Below are 16,957 nucleotides of genomic sequence, written 5' to 3'. Positions count from 1 at the left end.
AGAATACTATGAACTCTATGTGCCAATAAATCAGATAACCTGGATGAAATGGACAAATTCCTAGAAATACACAAACTACCAAAACTAAAGAAGAAATAGAAAATCTGAATAGACCTATAACAAGTAAGAAGATTGGATTAGCAATAGAAAATATCCCAACACAGAAAAGCCTAGGACCAGATGACTCCATTCAGTGAATTCTACAAACATTTAAAGAATAAACATGACTACTTCTCAAACTCTTCCAACAAATAGAAGAGGAAAGAATACTTCTTAACTCATTGTATGAGGCTGACATTATCCTCATACCAAAACCAGACAAAAAGACACTACAAGAAAAGAAAACTACAGACCAGTTTTTCTTGTGAATTTATTGATAGATATAAAACTCCTCAATAAAATGCTAACAAATAGAATTCAGCAGCATGTTAAAAGGATTATACACCAGGACCAAGGGGGATTTATCCCAGAAATGCAAGTGTAGTTCAACACACAAAATCAGTCAGTATAATTCACCACATAAATAGAATGAAGGAGGGGAAGCACATGACCATCTCAATTGATGTTGAAAAAGCATTTGACAAAATCCAACATTCCTTCATGATAAAACACTCATTAAACTAGAACTAGAAGGGAACTTTCTCAACATGATAAAGGCTATATATAAAGAACTCCCAGGTAACATCATCCTCAAGGGAAAAATACTGAAAGCTTTTCCCCTAAAATCTGTGTTGGGTGTTTGAAAAGCCAAACATTCAGAAACCATTAGATGTTCTTTAAAAAAGAATCCATTTTGGGGGCTTCCCTGGTGGCACAGTGGTTAAGAATCCGCCTTCCAATGCAGGGGTCACGGGTTCAAGCCCTGGTCCGGGAAGATCCCACATGCTGTGGAGCAACTGAGCCCGTGCGCCACAACTACTAAGCCTGTGCTCTAGAGCCCTTGAGCCACAACTACTGAGCCCACGTGCCACAACTACTGAAGCCCGTGTGCCTAGAGCCCATGCTCCACAACAACAGAAGCCACTGCGATGAGAAGCCCATGCACCGCAACGAAGAGTAGCCCCTGCTCGCCACTAGAGAAAACCCACGTGCAGCAATGAAGGCCCAATGCAGTCAAAAATAAATAAATAAACAAAAATTTATTTAAAAAGAAAAAGAATCCATTTTCTTAAAGTTTCTGGAAAAAAGAATGTTCTCGGGCTTCCCTGGTGGTGCAGTGGTTGAGAGTCCGCCTGCCAATGCACGGGACTCGGGTTCGTGTCCCGATCCGGGAAGATGTCACATGCCGCGGAGCGGCTGGACCCGTGAGCCATGGCCGCTGGGCTTGCACGTCCGGAGCCTCTGCTCCGCAACGGGAGAGGCCACAACAGTGAGAGGCCCGCGTACCGCAAAAAAAAAAAAAAAAGAATGTGCTCCTCTGTATTAAAACCTCTTCATAATGAACATTGCTACATTGTACATTAGGCACAAGTATTATTGAAGTTTTAAAAGAATTGTTATTGTTCATGCAACTGGAGTATTTAATGTTTATTTCATAAATACATTTTGCAAACAATAGGAAATGTAGAGGACATTCTTTGAAGTATGAAGCAGTGGTGCTTAATTTTGGGGTACTTTTATTTATCCTCTGTTTTACACGTGAATACAATAAAACCTTTTTTAAGAAATTCAAAATTTTTAAGGAGAATGCAGAAAAGCATTTGATGATCTGGGATGTAGATGAGGGGTGGCTTTTTTTTTTTTTTTTTTTTTAAGTCCTTTCTAGACTCTTAATGTTTGGGCCAATTACTGTGATGGAGTTTCTGCCCTCAGACCAAATCCCAGTGATAAGATATCTGTTCTTCACATGAGCAATAACTGGAGTACATAGGATAAAACAAAATATTAAATGTCTGTCACAGTATAGAAGAAGTGAGGAAAGTGTAAAGTGATAAGGTGCTAGTCACCTCAGAGTGGTCAGTTCAGATATGGTGATGCCGCAGAGTAGAAACTTGTCAGAAAGGAAAGGTGTCAGGCAGGAGATAAATATGTGCCCACATTATCCAATGTCAAGAGCTGAAAACTGTTTTGAATTTTTATCCTGAAGATAGAAATGACATCCTTATGGGAAATTGAACATTAAATAGATATGTATTAAACCGGTTTTGCTTGTTGACACATTTGTTTATTTATTTGACAGTTACTGAGTGGCTACGTGGTAGTTTTTAGGCCTTAGAATTAACCTAAGGCAAAATTGTGAAGTAAAAATTTTCATTTCAGTCATTTTCCCTCTTTATACTGTGCTCTTTTTTGGATTCTTCAGCCTTCCTTTTCCTCCCTCAGGCTTTGGAGCTTAGAAACTAATAACATTAAAGCTCCGGTGACAGGAGTGACAGGACTCTAGGATAAAAGATGGTTGTGTTCAGAGGAAGAGAAAGTGTGTGTTTAGGAAAGAAGCAGCACCAAGTTGTAAATTCTACTACCTGTGGATAGGTAGAATTATGGTGTACTTTATATTTGCTTTTCTACTGTAGTGATATGCCTTGCTTTCATAATACATGAAAAAGAGTACATATAAGAAAAGTAACAGCAAAAGGAATGTGTTAAAAATTATTTCTACTATTTCAGTTTTTTTCTTTCTAATTCATTTTTTAGTCCATCAGGCCTGCTTTGCTTGTTTGGCAATGTCCTTTAAATTGTTTAAAAACTTTTCCAAATTGGTAAAAGCTTAATGTTTCCAAGTACTACAGACTTTTATAACTATTATGCATCATGCAAACATCATGAGGTGTGGTATGAGGCAATGAACATTTTAAGTTGCTTTAAAATTTAAGTATTGGACATTTAGGGTGCGCTCAACTTTACACAGTTACCAATGGAGTTGAACAAATATAACTGGTTAGTATTTTTAACCAAATATTTTGACTAAATCATTGCATTGCTTTGGAGTCTTGAAGGATACAATATACCATGAAGGAAAAGCATAGAGTAGATTAGGATGTGACTGTGCACAACTAAAACGGTACTTTGTCATTTTCCTTTTTCTCATTTTTGAAAGTAGTTGATAGCTACTTTTTCTTTTTCCCTTTCTTTCTCTCAGCCTATGAAGATTACCAGTATAAAAGCAAGAGGTGAAGTTATCTGCAAATATACAAACTTGTATCTATCCATTGGGTCTTCCTGCTGCAGATGACTCTCTTGCATTTTCAGATATTCCTTCTCATGTTTCTTCAGTTTCTTGGTTTGTACCTTAATATTGTAAGCCTGCTCCATTATACTTCTTGCATTTTCCTCTGCCTTGTATCTCTGAATAACTTTAGAAAGCTGAACTCTGAAGAACTGTAAAGTACCTTCAGAATCAGCTTGCAGAAGATCTTCCTTTGAGGTCTTTAGGAGAGCCAAGGCTACGTGAAAGGTTATGTTCAAACCCTCACAAAGTGTAAGTCAATGATGTGGAAGACCATGCAGAGTGGGAATTTGTCAGTAAAAGGAGTGAGAAACCACTGGGATGTACACATATGAGCTTCCAGGTTCAGATTAGAAAAATGGTCGTGGAGGTCCAGTAACTGCTCTTGCATTAGTCTTTCCAGCTGATACAATTTGCAGTGAAGGTCTTCAAAGCTGTTTTTGCAGAAGTCTCATAAATCATAGTCATTCATGATTTTCACCAAAACACAGAATGCTTGTTCCTCTGGCAAATGCAGCTGCGATACAGCAGCAAGAAAAGACTGTCCTTGACAGTACCCAGTGTCTTTGTTGTAGACAGAGTAGGCCTTGCAAATCTTGTAGAGCGATTCCTGGCCATCTCCTCTGGTATCTTTAAAGTAATCATGTGCAGGAAATGTCTGATGAATATATCTCTAGTAATAACACTCTCCTGGGCTGAGTCCATTGTGATAAGAAATTGATATCTATCGAGCATTGCCTGGTTGTCATGGCAGCCTGCTAATAATTACCACACCTCTGCCCTCAATGCTTCAGGAACAGCACTCTTCACCACAGTGGATAGCCCTTTCTGTCGTGCACCAAGGTTATTGTGCCATCTTCCTAACAATTCTCCCCAAGAATATAGGATCTTCTCAGGACAATGCTTAGAACATCACCTGTTCCACTTGAGAGTTCATTATCACTCTTCTCTTCTGCTTCATCCTCCTAGGGTGACACTGGACCCCATCTGCTAGTAGCAGTGTGATTCGTTCCTCCTTCTCAGACTCTTGCTGTAGACTTACCACCTCATCTATTGCATTTCCAGCATTGGTATGGCCTTTTCCCTCAGACTGTTTCAACCTCATGAAGAAAGTCTCTGTGAAAGTCTTTCTGCTAAAATGCCAAAATCACTTATTTGCAGGGTACACATGTACTGCTGTCTCCAGGTGAAAATAGACAGGCTCCATCACGTCCATGACTACCATATCCATTGCCACAGTCCTATACACTCATTTATCTTTTGGAGTTTCTTCATTAAGTGCCAGAAATATTGGTTCATTGGTGTTCCACATGCCGGTGGTAACATAAGCTCTTCCATCATAGCTCTTTCCCATGGCTTCCATATCCAGTAAATAAATGTCACAGTTCTTCACATTTCAACCTGGGCTTAATAAGATTCCAAAGCATCTTTCAGCAGCTAATTCTTTGTTAGAAAGTTGCTGTGCTGTAATCACAACCTTCTTTTTATTCCTTGTTTTAATTTGACAGTATTTAATTGACAGTATTTTTTAAAGTTTAATATTAGTATAAAAGATTATAAAGTGAGGAGTAAAAGTCTTCCTCTATCTAATTTCCCCTATTCAAATTTCCAAAGGTAAAACCATTGTTTCTTCTATAACCAGGCATTTGCTATTAGAATGCAAACATATGTATATCTATGTGTGTAAATATGTATCTATGTACACACACACACACACACACACACACACACACACACACACACAGGATTTTGTTAATGGTTCCACAGCATTCATTGTATGGTTGTACCATAGTTATTTAATGAGTCCCCCCATGATGACATTTATTTGTTTATTTATTTATTTATTTATTTATTTTGGGGGCTGTGTTGGGTCTTTATTGCTGCGTGCAGGCTTTCTCTAGTTGGGGTGAGCAGGGGCTACTCTTCGTTGAGGTACACAGGCTTCTCACTGCAGTGGATTCTCTTTTTGTGGAGCATGGGCTCAGTAGTTGTGGCTCTAGAGCTTAGTTGTTCCGTGGCATGTGGGATCTTCCTGGACCAGGGCTTGAACCCATGTCCCCTGCATTGGCAGGCGGATTCTTAACCGCTGTGTCACCAGGGAAGTCCTCGTGATGACATTTAGATGGTTTCCTGTTATACACTACCTCAAGCAATGTTGCAGTAATCATATATACTTGTATATGAGTTTATGTGTAAGGTAAATTTCTAAAAGTGGAATTTCTAAGTTAACAGGTGTTTCACCATCAATAGATGTTACCAAGTTGTTCTATAAGAATGTTATACCAGTTTACACTACCACCAACAGTTTATGGGAATGTCTTGTTTCCCTTTCCTCTGGCCAACACTGAGCATCATCAATCTTTTAAATCTTTGCCAATGTGAGAGATGAAAAATGATATCCCACTCCTGGCTTTTATTTTGTTTAGAAGTGTTAATATGAAAAGTCTTAGTGATTGATGAAACCATACAGCAGTAAGTAAAGTACGAAAGAATGTGTTAAATTGAAACTACCACTGTGAACCATAGAAGGCAGTCCAGTGCAGCCACAGTAGCAGCACTTTTGCTTATCACCAGTGCTTATAAATATACCTCTGGAGCCCATAGTTTGATCTCTAATGTCATGCTCTTCTAGAGGAAACCAAGATTTTTGAGGATAGTTAATGTCATGCCCTTCAGCAGGAAAAAAATCAGGAAGCATCCAGGAATTCCTGTTTTGTTTTGTTTTTTTCAAGGAAGTCAGGATGTTCTTGGGATCATTAGAGGCAACTCTAAAAAAGCCAAACAGGCCAGTTTAAGGGGGTTCCTTTTAACCAAGTTGAGGCAATGTGATCATAAAAAAATTATAATAATTATGTTAAATTAGAACTCATTGAATTTTTAAAAGACCATAAGTTTCTAATAATGCCCCAAAGGAAAATTTATACAAGATATAAAGATGATAGTCATAATATAAAAAGGTGAATAGATTATGTTTAGCTTCTGTTAATTCTAGTAAGTAGGAAAATGCTTATTATATAATACAGTGTTAATATTATAATATAATAATATTTCTATTAAGTATATTCATTCATAAAGAAGAAGTAAGTTCCTGTTTCAGTGTGAACAGAAAGAATGAACCATTTGTGAATTTTTTCCAACAGTTCTGAAAAAAAAAGGAAACTGTATCAAACAAAAGAAGGGCCAGTTAGCAAGTGGGATTTCCCTAGGGGCGGGCAGTTTAACAGATTAGCACCACTGGTCACATACAGTAACCATTTAAATGAGAATCCAACAGTGTATTTCAAGATGTGCTTCAAGATGACAAATTAGACAAATGTCCCCCAAAACGAAAGCTAACTGCACACACGCATTCTCTCATCTGCCTGGTAATAAAACATTTAGATGACCTTATAATTATAATGAAGTTCTATTAAGACATACATAAGTTTCCAAGTATACCAACATACCATGTCAATAATCATCATGAAAGGATAAAAATTAGGTACAGCCAGCTTACAGAATGCCTCAATTATAGTAAAAACACTGCATTTTCTAAAATTGAAATCTATACATATGATATATATGAAGGATAATGATGTAAGCTGAATAAAGTTCCTCAAGATGTCCATGTTCTAATTCTCCAGAACCTGTGAATTTTACTTTACATGGCAAAAGGGATTTTGCAGATGTGATTAAGAACCTTGAGATGGGGACTATTTTGGATTGGCCAGGTGGGCTGATATAATCACAGCACTCCTTGTAAGACAGTCAAAGGAGTTCAGGTCAGAGAAGAAGAGGTTGTGATGCTGGAAGAAGAAAACGTAGCACGATGCCTTGAAGATGGAGATAGGGGCCACAAGTAAAGAAATACAGCAGGCCACTAGAAGCTGAAAAAGTCAAGGAAATAGATTCTCCTCTTAGAGTCTCCAGAAAGAACCAGCCCTGACAATACCTTGATGTTAGCTCAGTGAAATTGATTTCGAACTTTTGAACCCCAGAACGGTAAGAGAACAAATTTGTATTGTTTCAAACGACTAAATTTGTGGTAATTTGTCTTGTGAATGGCAGTCTTCTACCTGTATTTTCACATATTCTTCTGTGTCTGTCTATTTGCAAATTTCCTCTTCTTACAGGGCTACCAGTCAAATTGGCTTAGGGCCCACCCTAATGACCTCATTTAACTTAATCATCTCTTTAAAGATGCCTCTCCAAATACAGTGGCATTCTAAGGTACTGGAGATTAGGACTTCAACATATGAATTTTGGGGGGAGTGGGGTGCACAATTCAGCCCATAACAATATATAAGATTAATAAATGGTAGTGAATTCTTCCTCTCTACACAGAGAAGGTCTGGAACATTAAAGAACATAAAAGAGTTCCCAAAAGAGACCACATTCCTCTCAGAGTATCAGTGTTCCCCAAAACTATGATGTGTCCTTCCATATTGAAATAAGCTTTCGTGAATTCTTTATAGAAAGAAAAAAATACACTATCATCCCTACTTCATTTTATTTTTAATTTTCAAAAGTAACTTATGATGCTAGTAATGACCAATTGGAAATGGCAATTTTAAAACAATACCATTTATTGCAATAGTATATTAGTCAGTGTCCTCCAGAGAAACAAAACCAATGGGATCTGTATAGACAGAGTGAAAGAAATAGATTTATTTGAAGGAATTGGCTCCCAATTATGGAAGCTGACAAGTCCAAAATAGGCAGGGAGGGCTGGCAGGCTGAAGACCTAAGGAAGAGCAGGTGTTGTAGTTTAAATCCAAAAGCTGTCTGCTGCAGAATTGTTTCTTATTTGAGGGAGGTCAGTCTTTTGTTCTATTCAGGCCTTCAGTTAACACCCATATTATGGGGGGCAATCTGGTTTACTCAAAGTCTACTGATTTTTTAAAAAAAATTTTATTGGAGTATAGTTGATTTACAGTGCTGTCTTAGTTTCAGGTGTACAGCAAAGGGAATCAGTTACGCATATACATATATCCACTCTTTTTTTAGATTCTTTTCCCATATAGGCCACTACAGAGTACTGAGTAGAGTTCCCTGTGCTATACAGTAGGTCCTTATTAGTTATCTATTTTATATATAGTAGTATACATGTCAATCCCAATCTCCCAATTTATCCCTCCCGTTAACCCCTGGTAACCATAAGTTTGTTTTCTACATATGTAACTCTATTTCTGTTCTGTAGATAAATTCATTTGTACCCTTTTTTATAGATTCCACATATAAATGATATCATATGATATTTATCTTTCTCTGACTTACTTCACTCAGTATGACAATCTCTCAGTCCATCCATGTTGCTGCAAATGGCATTATTTCATTTTTTTATGACTGAGTAATAGTCCATTGTATATATGTGCCCCATCTTTATCCGTTCCTCTGTCAATGGACATTTAGGTTGCTTCTATGTCCTGGCTACTGTAAATAGTGCTGCAATGAACATTTTTTCTTCTGCCCATTTTTTATTTTTTATATATATATTTTTAAATGTTGAGCCTTCATTTTTTAATTTATTTATTTTTATTTTTGGCTGTGTTGGGTCTTCGTTTCTGTGCAAGGGCTTTCTCTAGTTGTGGCAAATGGGGGCCACTCTTCATCGCGGTGTGCAGGCCTCTCACTGTCGTGGCCTCTCTTGTTGTGGAGCACAGGCTCCAGACGCACAGGCTCAGTAGTTGTGGCTCACGGGCCTAGTTGTTCCGCGGCATGTGGGATCTTCCCAGACCAGGGCCCGAACCCGTGTCCCCTGCATTAGCAGGCAGACTCTCAACCACTGCGCCACCAGGGAAGCCCCTTCTGCCCATTTTTTGATTGGGTTGTTTGTTTTTTGATATAGAGCTGCATGAGCTGTTTGTATATTTTGGAGATTAATCCTTTGTCAGTTGCTTCATTTGCAAATACTTTCTCCCATTCCGAGGGCTATCTTTTTGTTTTGTTTATGGTTTCCTTTGCTGTGCAAAAGCTTTTAAGTTTAATTAGGTCCCATTTGTTTATTTTTGTTTTTATTTTCATTGCTCTGCGAGGTGGATCAAAAAAGATCTTGCTGCAATTTATGTCGGAGAGTGTTCTGCCTATGTTTTCCTCTAAGGGTTTTATAGTGTCCCATCTTACATTTAGACCTTTAATCCATTTGCAGTTTATTTTTGTGTATAGTGTTAGAGAATGTTCTAATTTCATTCTTTTACATGTAGCTGTCCAGTTTTCCTAGCACCACTTATTGAAGAGACTTTTTCTCCATTGTACATTCTTGCTTCCTTTGTCATAGATTAGGTGACCATAGGTGCGTGGGTTTATAAAGTCTACTGATTTAAATGCCAATTTCATCCAAAGACATCCTCAAAGAATCATCCGAATAATCTTTGACCACATATCTGGGCACCAAGGCCCAGCCAAGTTGACACATAAAATTAACCATCCCAAGTAGCATCAAAAAATCATGACATAAAAAAAAATTTAATGAAATATCTGCATGCCCTGTATACCAAAAAGCACAAAACATTGCTGAAAGAAATAAAGAAGATGTAAAGAATGGGGAAATATAGCATATTCATGGGTTGAAAGACTCAGTATTGTTCACTCACATTTGATGTATTGATTCAATACAATCCAATTCAAAATCTCAGCATATTTTTTTCTTAGAAAGTGACAAGCTTATTCTCAAATTCATATGGAAATTCAAAGGACTTAGTATAGCCGAAAGGAATTTTGAAAAAGTAGAACAAAGTTGGAGGACTCTAACTGATTTCCAGGTTTACTATAAAGCTACAGTAATCTAAACAGTGTGGTATTGGCATATGCATAGACATATAGATTAATGAAATGCAAAGAAGAGTCCAGAAATATCTGTCTCTCCATTTTGAAGCATACCATCAAATATCTCATCAGTTATACAGGACTTCTTGTGTGCCATTTCCCATTAAGGAGAGTCAGTGTGTTCCAGGTCTCCGAATACAAGAAAAGGGATTCTGTCTGATTGCAGCAGATGCTTTTGGTGCCTCGTGCCACATTCCTCAGCCCATCAGATTTTAACGCAGCATGGTAGACAATTCTACACATGTGGCTAGTGTCCCACTTCAAATGCATACCTTGGCTACTCTTGCTTTTTTGTCTTAGGCTTTCTTTGAAACGTGGGAAAGCTGCTCATAGCCTGCAGGTTCAGTTCTGGAGTTTGGGGGAGTTAACACTGGAAGCAATTGGCAATCAGTGGGGGATAAATGTCCCCACCTTCCTGTCCTTTGGCGAGTTGTTCTGGGTAATTCTATACAGTTCATCAGAGGGGCCCCAGTGGGATTGGGCTCAGTTGCCCATTATCCTTTTGGGAGGTTTTCTCCCTTCCCTGTCTTACTCCTTCCACTCCCTCACTTCTGATTCCTAGGATCACCCTCAAATGTCTGCTCCCAAGTCATTACTGAATGCTCTGCTTTAGAGGAAACCCAAGCTAAACCTACAATGTATTAAGTTTAAATCCTGAATGAGAAGTAATGATGGAAGAATTTTTGGTTAAAAGCAGTATTTTCCATCTTGCCTCAAACTATCCATCAAGGCAACTGTACATTCCATGCAGATGTGGGTCTGTTCTTGCCCTCTGATGACGCTTTATACTGAAAAGGATGCCCTGGACTGGAGATGTCCCTGTTCCACAGCCCCTATAATGAATGCCTAAATTAGAAATTTTTAAAATTTTTTCTCATAATTTCTATTATCACCTTTAAAGTAGTGTGAAAAATCTAGATGACGTATCCTATTTCTTAAATCTACCTTAATCTGCACATCTGCTAAATTGACTGATTTCAATAGCAGGTTTAGATAGATGGAAAGATCAGGCATAGATACTGCTCAGACAAATAAAAGAGTTTATTTATCTGAAGGGCATAGAAGAAAGTCAACACAATTAAAATACATGGGCAACTTTTTCTAAAACAAATCAAGATGTGTAGCTTCCTAATCTCAAATGCCTCCCCAGAGGATGTATAGTTGCAGATGATAATGCCTGTTTAGTGAGGATCTTATCACATGCTCTGGAAGCAGAGAAGTCTCTCCAAGTCTAGCCATACATATGTACATACATACATACTTACATACATATATACATACATACATACATACAATGCTGGCATATTCCTTTGTGTAGCCCAGTCTAGGTTTGTGTAAGAGACATCCTTAACTGACCAAGTGCACCTCATCAATGCGGTGGTTACAAATCGCAAAAAGTATAATTGCAAGGTACAACAAGGTCTTCAGGCATAAACAAAGCCCTACTCCCTCATTCTCAGGCTCTGTAGCCTACTACAGCCTGAAGTTACTCCTCAGGAAACAGCAGAGATCAGTTTCCCAGCCCTTTCCAGGAGGTATTTGAGCAAATGATTAGACCAGCTATTGGGCTTATGTTGAATGAGTTCCTGTAGCAGTCTGTATTTACCTCTGTATTATTTACTACACATTGAAGTTAGGTTCTATGAGGGCAGGGATTTTTATCAGTTTTGTACATTGCTATAGTCCCAGTGCCTAAACAATGCCTGACACATGATAGAACCTCAATAAATATCTGTCAATAAGTAAATGAATGAATTAGATATTATATATTGAATGTCTCTTTCCTCCCCTGGACCATAAACTTCACAGATGGAAGGATCTTCTGCCTTGTTTACTTCTGCATTCCTATACCTAACACAGCACCTGCACACATTTTGGTAAGATAGTGTTTGCATGAATAAAATTTGGTAAAATCCATTCAGCAAAGATAGAAGTAAAAAATAATTATGTATTCTTATTTCAAGACTTCCTTGAAGATAAACCTTTTGTGCTAAATATTCATTCAATAATATGTCCTTCAGCTTCTAGGACCAAATGGTTTGCTTATCTCAACAATATGCATTCAGAATACCCAATTCAGTCTTGCCTTTGCAGAGAAAATTATTTTTTCTCTTGGATGACTCCAAAATATGTAGGAATATACATGTTTTCTTCTTTTACTCCTTCTTTTGTAAATTGGTGTTGACTTTTTTATTTTTATTGATAGTTTGGAATTTATAATGAAAATGAGAATGATGACAAGGTCTGGCTCTGGTAACAAATGTTACAGATAACTCACAGAATAAAGCTTCCCTGCATTACATTAAAATTCATCTCTTGGAAAATTACATAATGTGGTTGGCTGGAGATGAAGGTAATTTATCAACTTATTTGGTTGATGCATATTCCATGATCATAACTTTTCTAAAATTAAATCTGTATATATAATGATTTAGAACACCTTAATGCTAAGCCTTATCACTTGAATGAGCCTCTTTTATCAAACTGGAACTCTAAAATTACCTAGCATCATTTATCCTGATGATATGACACATCAACGGCTTACTTTGTATCATTTATTTTCATAATTCATCCTTCATGAAAAATATTACCAGAAGTATTTACCATAAAAGTGAGTGAAACTTAAAGAAAAAGAAAAATAATAAAATTAGAATTAAAGAGAAATGACTCAGAGGATGGGAACCATTAATTCTAAAAGAATGAATGAAGGAAGCATCTTATAATGTTCAATTATTGAGCCTTGGTAAAGCCAAAACTCATTTTGCATATGTAAAAAAGTGATTACATTATTCACATAGCTGCATTCTGGGATATGAGTAAAGCTGGAAGTCACTATGGTGGAAGATGGGCATTCTAGGGCAAGAATATTAGAGTCCTCTAGAGCAGAAATGTTGGGATGGTCTCATAGAAAAGAGAGTATAAGATATTTTAATTGCTGTTGATGACTTCCTCTAAAATAGGCTACATTTATGACCCTAGGTTTTTAATCACAGATAATAGAATTAGGGAAAATTTCAAGTAATTTTCACTCCCCTTTCACCTCTGAAACATCCCATAGGTATACAGTGCAAATATTACAAGTATAAATTTCAAAAGAGAGAGATGCTGTAACTCCTTTCAGTAACCAAGCCTTTAGGTGTATCCAACCCTTTTCTTTTCTTCAATTTCTATTTCTAGAGGATTACACTTCTAAAATGTGTTTAGAATTCTCACTGTCTTTATCTTTCCATTGCTACTGCTCTTGTCATCTTTCATGGAGACTATTCAGGTAACTTACTAAATGGTATCTCTGTATCTAGGTTTTCCCCTCTTCAATCTATCTTCCATCCTACTGCTATTTATTTTTCTAAGTAAATAGATAATCATGTTACTCCTTTACTCACAGACATCTGATGGTATATCACAACTTAAATTTTAGAAAGTTCCAAAATACTTAATATGGCATTTGATCTGACCCAATCAACTCTTCCAGCTTCATTCAGTAACCAGTTCCCACCACTTACCACATTGAAATGAGCAATATTCTTTAAACATATGGTACTTTATGTTTTCAAGGCATTTCAACTTCTTCTGTCCAACCCTTTCCCCTCTTTTTTGCTCGCAGAAATTTTACTGCTTCATCACAGCATCTTAAATGTCATCTCCTATGTGAAGCTTTCTCAGGTCCTCATTCTCATACAGAACTGTTATTTCCTCTTGACAGCTATGATTCTTAGTTTAACCTCTATCATATCACTTAGCAGTGTGAATTTAAATGAGACGAAGACTCTCAAACTCTTGAATAAGGAATGGAATAGAATCATGGGTTTATTACTGTTTTAAATATAAAGGGAAAAGAAGGATATTATGAAGCTCTTCATACTTAGTGAACAAATCCTGCAAGTATTTATACTTTTCAGAAAAGAGAGGCCAATTTAAATGTTATTATTTGAGCAAGAAATTATTACATAAGTTCACCAATCAGAATTACAGAATTCTAGCAATTATAAGGCTCTTTTCACAGGATATAGCAATATACTCAGAAGTTCAGATATCTTAAAAGACTCTTCTGTTAGACAGAAAAAGCTTAAAATATATTATATAGTCTTTACAGGTCTTCACATTGGATAAGAGATAGGAGTGATACTTTTGTGAATGTCCTAAATTCTTTACTTTATCAGAATTGACTTTACAATTGACTTTACAGGATAATGTGTGCTCTTCTGCAACCCAAGGAAATATATTCTTCTCTTTCTGAGAGTCTTATTGTGAGATGTATTCTCAAATTTATTCGATTAGTTAGAGACTAAAGGAGGCTTGAGAATCTTAAAACTTATAGTATGACAAAGAAAAGAGCAGGATAGATGCTTAACAAATGGAATATTAGGCATATAATGTTTTGCTTCCATATCAGAGTTTGTTCCCCATGGAGTTAGAACTCCTTAAAGATTGGTCCTTAATATTGTTTAACCTGGTACCTTCTATCCCTAGCATGAGGTTGTTTAAGTATTAGAATGTTTTGAGTGTTGTAACCAAAATGTACCCTTGTCTGTCAAAGGGGTAAGAAAGTTTAATCATCTTCTATCCGTTGGTAGAGTCTCCAGTGCAATATATGATTCACAAAGAGCAGTTCAAAGACTGATCCACGGTGAGTATCTAGCATATTTCCTGGAATGAGCTCAGATTTACTATGAACCTCAGGGAACAGAACTCAAGAGACTTCATCCTAATCCTATGTTTTCCTCTTAGTTGAGCAGGCTTCATTATGTTTAAGCACTCTCCAGATTAAGCAGTATGTTAAAGACAACAGGCCCCAAAATGGAGATGCTCATGCTAAGCCCCCATGTCACCAAACCCAGACTTAACAGTTTCAGCTCTCCCAGAAATGGAATCTTAAACCAGCCAATCAGGAATCACCTGATTAGCATTAGTAGGTAATCTGCCTGAAAAACCCCTGCTTTTCCCTATAGGGAAAGTAACTTCCAATAACCAATCTGGTTTTTGCCTAGTATAACTTCCTTGTTCTTGCTCCCTCTGTCTATAAAAGTGTTTCATTTTGTACAGCTCCTCAGGGCTCCTTTCTATCTGCTAGATTGGGCGCTGCCTGATTCATGAATCACTGAATAAAGCCTATAATATCTTTAAAATTTACTCGGTTGGATTTTGTTTTTTAGAAGTATAAAGCAGCTAATACATGTATGGCACCCACATATACCCGCTGAGTTCAGAGGAATTGCTTAAGTCTGGAGCCTTCCAATTTAGAGTCTTGCCAGTACAAGGTAGCATCCCAAACCTAAGATCTTTCTCTTCATGTATTAGAACTTACTGATTTTTCCTGTTCTCCCAGGTTCTGCTAGCTGACTGGCTAGTGTGATAAATTGAGCTAATACTGCTATTTATCTGAAGTAACATTTGCACTTGTCCTTAGGTACAATACATGATTCAAGTGGGACATATCGGGACCAGTAGAGACATTTTATGTTAGGGGAAAAAAAGCTGTCTTGGGATGCTTAAAATCTCAGCTTCCTAGTTTACTCTTTATTCTGAACTTGCATCAACTCAGGGCCTAAAGAGGAACCTTTGTTTCCTCAGAATTTCTTTTTGTGGGCATTAGTCACATTGATGGAGTTTCTGTAATCTTTTCTTATCAACCATGCACAGGTAGCTCATATGTAAACTTTCCAATATAAACACTCCAGTGTAAGCCTATGAAGGGTTTGGTTACCACAGACACTTAGCAACCAAAACCCAGTCAGTATTCAGATACCAGCTCAAACTGAAATAATTTATAGGTGACAAACAATACATGTTGGATGGCAGAGAAAGTGAATCCATTTGGAACTTTCCTATTTCCATTTTAAGAACAACCTTGGAAAAGAATGAAACCTCAGTACTATGTACTTAAAAATGAAAAGGAGGAGCGGTTCAGTCTTAAACTTTATCTCAGCCAGTCGCACACATGAAAAGTCAGAAGAAGCCTTGGTCCTTTAACTGATGTTTGAATCATATCTTCAAAACCATACAAGGTTCACAGGGGATTAAGGGGTTGGGTAGTGGCTCCTTCATCCTCTTCAACCTGTCCCCCAGCCCTTTAAGGGGTATGGCTCCTTCAGTCTCTCAAGGCCCATTCCCTTTGTTCCCTTCCTCTTCTCCCTCTACTCTGCTTCAAAGTCCCTGAGTTTCTTTAACCCAGTGATTCTCAATCCATACTATACATTAGAATCTCCTAAGGAGTTTTTCAAATTTATTAATGCCTAGGCCCTATTCCTACAAGGTCTCATTTGTTTGATCTGGGGTGAGGCCTTGGGCATCTTTTTTTTTTTTTTTCCCTTAAAATTCCACCAAGGCAATGCACAGTTTAGTTTGAGAAACATTGCCCACCTCTGCTTCTCTCACCCTGGGTCCCACTTTATCCAGTTAACCTGGACAGTCACTCAGTTCTATCAGGTTCTGTTCCAGGTGGAATGAGAGTCATTGGAATTTAGAATGGAGTAGTTTCGAAGTCATTATGTTTCTCATTTTGACTAAAAAGACTAGACAGACCTCCTCTCAGCATGTTTTCTTTTCATTATTATGCTGAAACTGCCAGTATCTCTTCTACCACCTTGAATTACTTGACCAAATGTACCCATTTATTACCCTCGCCTCAGTACATGTAGGTAATAGCCTTTGAGTTTGATCCTGTGCTAACTCAACAAATATATTTCTGGGCCAAGAAAATGTGCCTTCATTTAGTCCTTTGTATTTTTCCTAGGGATTTTGAAAAGATAACATTGACTTTTTGTTCTATAATTAAGAAATTGAAGCTCAGCAACAATATGAAGTTTGCTTGTATATATGTCTATACACACCTGAATTTTAGCTACTGTATTTGTGGCCTTTGGATTAGCACTTAAAATATAAGTTTAATTTGTAAATTCTTTTCTATTGCCCTCCAGAACTCCCTAATATGTCGCCAGCAGCATCTCTTTGGAATATAAAATACTGAGGAGCTTCTTCAGACACAAT

At 37.3% G+C, this 16,957-nt stretch overlaps 1 pseudogene; it reads right to left on the bottom strand.

Annotated features, from left to right (window-relative positions):
* Window positions 1-3,075: 3,075 nt before the first annotated feature.
* On the bottom strand, window positions 3,076-4,553 carry LOC101280280 (rab GTPase-activating protein 1-like; annotated as a pseudogene).
* Between the last annotated feature and the right edge of the window lie 12,404 nt (window positions 4,554-16,957).

This window comes from Orcinus orca, chromosome 14, assembly GCF_937001465.1.
Source record: "Orcinus orca chromosome 14, mOrcOrc1.1, whole genome shotgun sequence".
In the NCBI taxonomy this organism is placed as follows: domain Eukaryota; kingdom Metazoa; phylum Chordata; class Mammalia; order Artiodactyla; family Delphinidae; genus Orcinus; species Orcinus orca.
Note: the sequence above shows the minus strand (reverse complement) of the source record. Positions and strands in the feature narration are given on the sequence as shown.